Genomic DNA, 8349 nt, shown 5'->3' with positions numbered 1-8349 from the left:
TTGAGGGCAGTCTAAGTGGGAGGGTAAATAGGAAAGTGTCTCTCTGGCACCTGAAAGGCAGCAATCTGATCCACAGGCCCCAGAGACAAAGCTGGAGGACAAAGCTTTGTGGGGGTGGAGAGGGCAATGAGTAGTGTGGATTCCAAAGCCTTCTCTGCTGCCCTGCCCTGTCTCTAGGCGCCAGTGGGTCATGTCACTACAAACAAACAAAGGGAAGGCAGCCAGGAGAAATGACAAGAGTGTTTGTGAGTCAAAGAGGCTTCTACCAGTTAGGTTGTGCAGGGCTGTAGAATATCTCCCTCTTCCTTATTTAGATTTCTGATGCTTTAGCCAGAGCCTAGTTAAGCAACTTCTGTGCCTAGTGGTCACTTAAATTCACTTAATAGTCACTTTTTTTTTACTTTTCTTACAAAGCCTTGTGATAGAATAAATCAAAGCTAGTATCATTCTATTTGGGGGAAGAAAGGAACTGAGTTGTGGAGATCCTTAGGTGGCACAGGACATGGGGCCAGGTGGGGGGAACAGTAACACCACTGAACCCACATGAAAAGGTCCTGGGTTTGCATCCTGGAACCTCCCTGAGCATGGTGGACAAGGAATGTGTGTCTATTACCCAGACTGGTTGAGACTGAGTGTGGATCACAGCATGAAGAACTTGTTGAGGGTCTCTCTCTCTCTTTGTATGTCATAAAAATAAAAGATTACACAGGACATAAATGCAAAATCTTAAGTACTTAGAGCTTTTACTGATCTCTGAATCTGTTATCATTCCCTTTCTGGATATTGACATGGTGGCTTGCCGGTCAGCACTAGAGAAACCTTTTATAGCAATTTTCTACAATTAATTGCAACAGAATCATGTTTTTATTATTGTCTTTAAAAAATTAAGCATCATAATGGTAGAGATCATATAAAATCCTATAATTAATAAGGAGGGCACTGAAGGTTCTTGTTTATAAAGCACTTCGCTCAAGTTTGGAGACAAGTTCAGGAAATGTCATCATTTATTATTGATTTGGAGCATTGCTTTAAAAAAGTCATTCAAGTTTCATGTGTATCTATTTACTATTATCACAAATAGTTCTCTATATTTTTAAGAAATTCACATATGACTATAAAGGCCCCAGAGACAAAACATGCTGTTACTTCTTTTTATTTTTGTCAAAACATTATAGCTACAAATTAGATTGCACATTCATTCAGACATTTTTATTATTTTCATAATCAATACAGGCAGCTACTCGCAATTCAACAAACATTTATGGAGTGTGTAGTATGTGTCGAATGCCAGGTATGAAATGACTTATGAGAAACCATCTTCAGCTTACATATAATGGTGAATGCAGACTACTGAATGAAATCTTTAAGTAAAATATGCTAAAAAAAATGATGGAGTCAGGCAGATGTTGCTATGGATACCAGAGTAAGTTGAAAAGAGTCAAAACAGAACCATGGCCGGGGATTTCCAGGAAAATGTCTTAGAGACTGCAGTGAATCATATGTTACTTTACTTTAGCAAGAATACTTAACATGACACCTAACTTATTAACAAATTTCTAACTGTATAAGCAGTATTGTTGATTATAGGCAGTATTGTTGACTCAGCATCCTGCAACAGATCTCAGACTTCCTTATTTTGCTTAACTAAAACTTTATGCCCGTTGGTTATTAACACCCCATTTCTCCCTCTCTCCAGCTTTCGGCAACCACCATTCCCCTCTTCGATTCTATGAATTTGACTATTTAGATACCTCAATTAGATGGGATCTGATTTTGGCATATGCATACACTGTGTATGTATGGTTCATTGTTTACTCTCGAAGTAGTTATAACATCTTGCTGGTTTCCTCATTAGTTATTGAATGATATAAAAACCTTTGACATGTGTTCATTTTGCAATGTTATGAGCTGTGGTTTTACCCTTTAATGGCGGATTAGCTAAAAAGAACACACTGTGTTTCAGTATTCCCAGATCCTCACCAAAAGGACAATTTTTCTCAAAATTAAGAGAAATGACCAAAGTTTTTATCAACACAGTATACAATTAGCTTGTATACTATTTTCCTTTTAAAAGGAGTCCCATTTCTTAACCCTCTCATTCCTCTTTCCATTCCATTTCCTGCTAACCTTCCCTTCCTTCTCTACAATATTAATTTTCTATAAAAGCTGACATCCATATTTAAATGTAGTCAAGGGTCAGCCCTATAGCCTAGTGGTTAAGGGTGTCAGATCCCACATGGCTGGTTGCAGTTTGAATCTGGCCTCAGTAGCTTGAAAAACAGTCTGATCGTGTACGTGTGTCATCCAAATTCTTGACAGGATGAAGAAACGGAGGTGGAAGGGTTGTGGCATGATCACTCCCCTTTGGGAGGTGCTTTCTCTCTCTGTCTTTCTCTGGCAAGTACACATGCCCTCTGGTTTGTTTTCTTTTTTTAAATGTAATTGAAATACAAGTGTTAATGTGTGTGCTTTCCTACAGAGCTTTTCTGGCAACTTTCAGGTAACAAATCCTTAAGCTTAAAATAATTTCTAAAGACTGAGATTTCTGAGAGAAAAATCACAGATCATATTTAAACAAAGCATGAAGGTTTTCCAGAGGCTCTGAAATTAAACTTTGTCACTCTGCTCCCCCCCCAACATAGTATCTTTAAGTGATAACCACCATCAAATAGGCAGAATAGGCTGTTTAGCAACTCCAAGTAATGGAGAACAACTCTGAATGGTGCTGCTAGAAGAGTGTTAGTAAAGGTACAATACTGTCTTCACAATCAAACAAACATATAGCATAATAGACAAGTGGTGTACACAAAATGAAAATAAAGTTATGCTATTATATAATCCAAAAGATCAAAAACACATGGGGTGTGAGTGTGAAGAATGGGAGGGAGGCAGCTTTAACCTGTCTCTGACCTGCTCTGGGAGATGAGGTATTGGGTTTTCAGAAGAAAACCATGCTGACACTCACACTGGCTGATTGTGATCTGTCATCTCCAAACCTCCCAGGTTTTCACACTGTACTTACAAGAAGAAGACAAGCAACACTTCTGAAAACATGAGTAATGGCACTCTTGATCTAATCAAGAGATTCTTTTCCTCATGTTCTATCTCTTCAGTATGGAACTTGTCCATTTTCTCTGATCTGTAGTGAGGCTGCTGAGACAGGCTTTGGGGCTGGAACAGGAACCCGTTCACCCAAGAGTGAAGTGGTATTGTGGACAGACTTGCCACACCTCTCCCGCACCTAATTTAAATAGGGGAATCTGTTGTCTAAGGAAACTTTCAGGAGTCTCAGACCACAACCCATTGGTGAATGTCCAGTCTGATATTTCAGATGTGACAGGCTCTCTCCAAGAATAGGAATTCAGGCGCTAGCAGTTACCAAATCTATCAAGCTCCACCTTTCCTTTTATTCCCTTCAGCTCACTGATTCCAGCCCTCCCACAGACCTCGTGCAGGGCAGTCAGCCCTTAGAGCAGAGCCAAGAATTTCTTCATCTGAGGCACTTAGCACCCAGCAACTCTGGGGATTTTGTGCTAGAAATGATCCGCTTTTCAGAGCTCATCAGCCAATCTTTGGAAAGAACCTATGATTCAATGGCAACCATGTGATTCAAGCTGCACCTCTTCATCCCCTATGCTCTCACATCTCCATCTTCCAAATATGAACAGAGTTAATTTTCCAGTTCTGGAACACATGTGATTGATCTTTAAACCGTACTCCCCAAAGATAATTTAGTCCAGTTCCATCAGAGATCCTAAAGCAGACTAACAGCTGATTGAGTGGGGTGTTGTCAGAATCCGAACTAGAACACAACACTGGAGCTATTAGGGCCAAGAACACATAAGCTCATTTAATACATTGATCTGAGCATCTCTGTTTCTAGTTCCTATTCATGTTTACTTCACTGTCAAATAAGATTCCTTAGGATGATGACTATAAAAGTAGTTCAGGTTATCAGCAGTTGGCGTAATGACTGTGTTGCTGGACTCTCATGTAGTTGACAGTGGTTAGAGTTCTGGACCCGGTGGCTTAAACTCACACCAGGCACGTGTGCATGTGTGCCTAAGGTCCTAAGAGGAAAATGAAGGAGAAGGGATTGTGGCGTGGCCATCTCCCCTCCCCCCCAGGGGGTGATTTCTCACTTTCTGTCTCTCTCTCTCTGTCTTTTTGGCAAGTGCACGTGCCCTATAACAAAAACCTTTCCCCTCTCAAAAAAAAAAAAAAGTAGTTTGGAAATAGTAACACAGAATACAATTAAATAAAAGCATGGAAAGCAATAATACAGACGTGATATGAAGCATCTATTATGCACTGATTATATGCTTTCCATTAATTATCATATCTGATCTTGGAATCTAAGGCTCAGAGAAGTGTAGGAATTTGTCCACAAACACAAAGTCTGTCTAATTTGGAAGTTTCTCTTTTCAAAGAGCAGCTATACATTCCTCAAGTTTTTTACTTGGAGCATTTATCCTGACAGCTGATCTAATGTCTTTCACCTTCAGTTATAGCTCCTTTAGCTTAATATGTCTTAAACAAATTTTTAATAAACCTCTCACTGTCCCCACACAAGCACTTTCACATACCGCCACACTCTAGAAAAACAAATTGTCAACAAGAAGTGATTCAATGAAAAGGTGGGTGACACTGTATGAGTAAGAACAAAGAAAAATTTCCCCAGAAGGTCATTTCTACTCCATGAGCTCTGTGTTATGCCTTAAGACTTCCTTCCTTCCAAACAACGTCCATTTTATAGAATGTGTCACTCTGAATAAAGCCCACTAGCTCTGAATCTTCATTTCCCAATCAGGCTGAAGCAGTGGGTGTATTTTTGTTTTTTAAGAGGTTTTCACTATAGGGCACATGTGCTCGCCAGAAAGACAGAGGCAGACAGAGATACAGAAAGTGAGTGAGAGATCACCTCCCAGGGGGGATGACCACGCCACAATCCCTTCTCCTCCATTCTCCTCTCAGGATCTTGGGCACGCACATACACACACCAGGCACAAATTTAAGCCACTGGGTCCAGGACTTGAACCACAATCGACTACATAGGAGTCCAGTGACATAGCCATTACGCTAACTGCTGGTCTCAAAGCAGTGGGTGTTTAATTATTATTTTTATTATTTGCTATATGTCAGCACTTTAATGGATGCTTTCAAACACAACAGTTCATTTAACGTATTAGTACAAACACATGAAATATTACCCCCATATTACAGACATGTACACTGAAATTAGCACAGCTCAACCCTTGGAAGTTCTATATCCCTCATTAGAGCCACTCACTAACACGCAAAAGGCAAAGAAGCATGTGGCTTCTTTTCCACCATGGTTAGGAGTTGGCAACATAGATGTCTGGACTGGTAGTCAGCCTATTTGACCTCAGTGCCCTTAGACTCTCTGAAGGAAGGTTCTACATTATTGTGGTTTCCTTAGCAGGTTGCACAACATTTCTAGTCCTCTCTAACAAGACTGATGTCACTTCTCTGGGTGATGTTTTGTGGTATTTGATAGGGATGGATCACATATCTTTTAGGCATCTGTTATTTCACTACGTAAGTCTTAGGCTTAAAGGAATTTCAGGGGTCATTTAGTAAGATAATAGGACACATTTAATCCTTCCATCTTTATAACACTTCATAATTTCTAAGCACTTTTACATGCATTAGTTCATTTAATCCTTCTCACTCTTAAAAAAAAATGTCCCTACCTCCAAGAGTTTTGCAATGATTTGATGAGAAAATGTATAAGCACTTACTACAATTCCTGGTACATAAGATATGCCTATTAAATGTCACCTATTATAACTGTTAACTCCTCTTTTATTTTTTTAAGAGAGATTTTTTGCTATAGGGTGTGTACACTCACCACAAACAGAGAGACAGAAAGTGAGAAATCATCCCAGGGGGGATGGCAATGCCACAATCCCTTCTCCTCCATTCTCCTCTCAGGATTTTGGGCATGCACACACATGCTTCCAGCATGAAGTTTAAGCTATTGGGTCCGGGACTCAAACCGTGGTCAACTATGTGGGAGTAGTTGTCCAGCAATGTAACCATTATGCCATCTGCTGATCCCTGTTTTTCTTAGTTATCTATAGGGTGTGTATATATATGCTTGCTAAAGAAAGAGAAAGAGAGAGAGAGAGAAAGGAGAGAGAAACTGAGAAAGCACCCCCACAACCCCTTCTACTCTCGAGATTTTGAACATGTATGTGAACTGGGCATATATTTTTTAATTTTATTTATTACTATCATAATCTTGTTTATTTTACATTAAATCACACATATCTTTACAGTGTATTACATTTCTTTTCCAGAAGGAATACCATGCATATCAGTCAAGACCAAGCTCTTACTATACACATCATCATCATCAAATAGATTTTGACCATTTTTTTCCTAGATTGTTATTATTTTTATTCTCATAATTTTTTAAAACATTCAATCACTATATATCATTTTGCTTGTAAAAAGAATTTACCCAACATAAAATACTTCTCAGACCTGGACTGGGCATATTTTTCAAACCACTGGGTCTGAGACTTGAACTGCACATTTGGCCATATAGGATCCAGTTGCCTTAACCACCACATCACCAACTGGTCCCTATAACTGTTAACTCTTTAAAAGTGGTAAGTGACCTGATTCATTTCTTCTCACGCTCTCAAAGATTTTTGGAGGATGGAAACTCCTTGCTTTGCTTTTGTTTGATTTTTGTTTGTTTGTTTTTTTAGAGAGATTTTTGCTATAGGGTGCGTGCGCTCGCCAGACAGACAGAGAGACAGAAAGCGAGGAATCACCCCCCAGGGGGGATGGCCACGCTGCAATCCCTTCTCCTCCATTCTCCTCTCAGGATCTTGGGCACGCATACACACGCCCCTGCCGTGAGTTTTAAGTCACCGGGTCCAGGACGCGAACCCCGGGCGACTACGTGGGCGTCCAGCGACATAGCCATTATGCTAACTGCTGGTCCCCACTCCTTGCTTTTCTTGATCACCCCTGCCCTCACATTGGCTATCTCATATTTATTTATTTTATTTTATTATTTCCAGGTGATAAGTAAAACTCAGGTTGTTATGCACCAGCATTCTCTAGTCAGTTTTGCATTACATTTGGGTAATAAAGTTCTCTCCAACCTGGTAACTGGGGAAGGTCTAGTGTTTACATGGCTGAGAGATAGGAGAAGTTGACATTGGGGACTGGCTTACTGCTCCTGACTGCCTTTGGAATGCTCAGCCAACAGCGTTGTAGAATTGGGTTAGGTTGGGCAGGGGGCAGTCCACTTGAATGAATGATCCACTGGGGCCAGGATGCAGGAATTAACATCGTTTTCATCCACTGAGTCACTGAAGATTGAATTAGGCTCTTAGCCTTCCCTGCATGATTTCTTGTTTCTTTCAAATGGTCCATTTTGGCTTCCCTAATGTGTGCTGTATAGAGCTTTTCACTACATAAAGCTAGAGAAACTGTTTTAGCTGATGTAGGATTGATGTATTTATTCAGGCAGTTTAAATATTTGCCTAGTCACAGAGAAGACAAGATCATAAATTAACCTTGTCAGTTAACCCTATAAGAAAGTCAGAAGTATGCTGAAGCATGGGTTTGAAAGTTGTCCCTGGTAATGGTCTAGAATGGTGGGGTATTGATCAGGTACTGTCCATGTGGAACATGACTAAGCTTCTGGAAACTCAGAGCACACAGATGTTTCCTCAGGGTCCTCCTTCCATCCATCCTTCATGAAGTTTCAGAATAAACTCAACTGCAAAGAGAGTCACTTGAGCCCAGAATGGAGATGATGACTGTCATGGTGGAGCACTGGGACCCAGCCCAACATAAATGTTGGGTGAGTAATTACTGAGATGAGACTTGGTTTACACTGAGCTGTTTTCCTGTTGTTGTGAAATTGAAGTTACTGCTTCACCCCTGGAAACCTTAACTTTTCTGTTCATATATCAAGGTTGTTCTTATAGAAATTCCAAGACCAGACCATAAGGCTAGAACTCTAGACTAGTTATTTATATAGAAATAGTCCATAGGTCATACAGTTCATGGGCAAATGATTCACTTGTCTACCAAGCAGAAGGTCTGAGAAGAGAAACTGTGTGCAAACTTTTCTCTTTCTTTCTCTCTCTCCCCTTCTCTCTCTCTCACAAACATGCACATGCACACACACACACACACACACACACACACACACATACACATACACATACACACACCACTCACCAAATCCAAGTGAATATTAATATAAGAAACAAACATTAGTTTAAAAATCTGAGGGAAAATGGAGCCAGATGAGATGGATGTATGTGGCCATTTTCATGACTCACTTCCAATGACCCA

The sequence above is a fragment of the Tupaia chinensis genome, unplaced genomic scaffold (assembly GCF_000334495.1).
Source record: "Tupaia chinensis unplaced genomic scaffold, TupChi_1.0 Scaffold000542_1, whole genome shotgun sequence".
In the NCBI taxonomy this organism is placed as follows: domain Eukaryota; kingdom Metazoa; phylum Chordata; class Mammalia; order Scandentia; family Tupaiidae; genus Tupaia; species Tupaia belangeri.
This window is presented reverse-complemented; position numbering follows the sequence as displayed.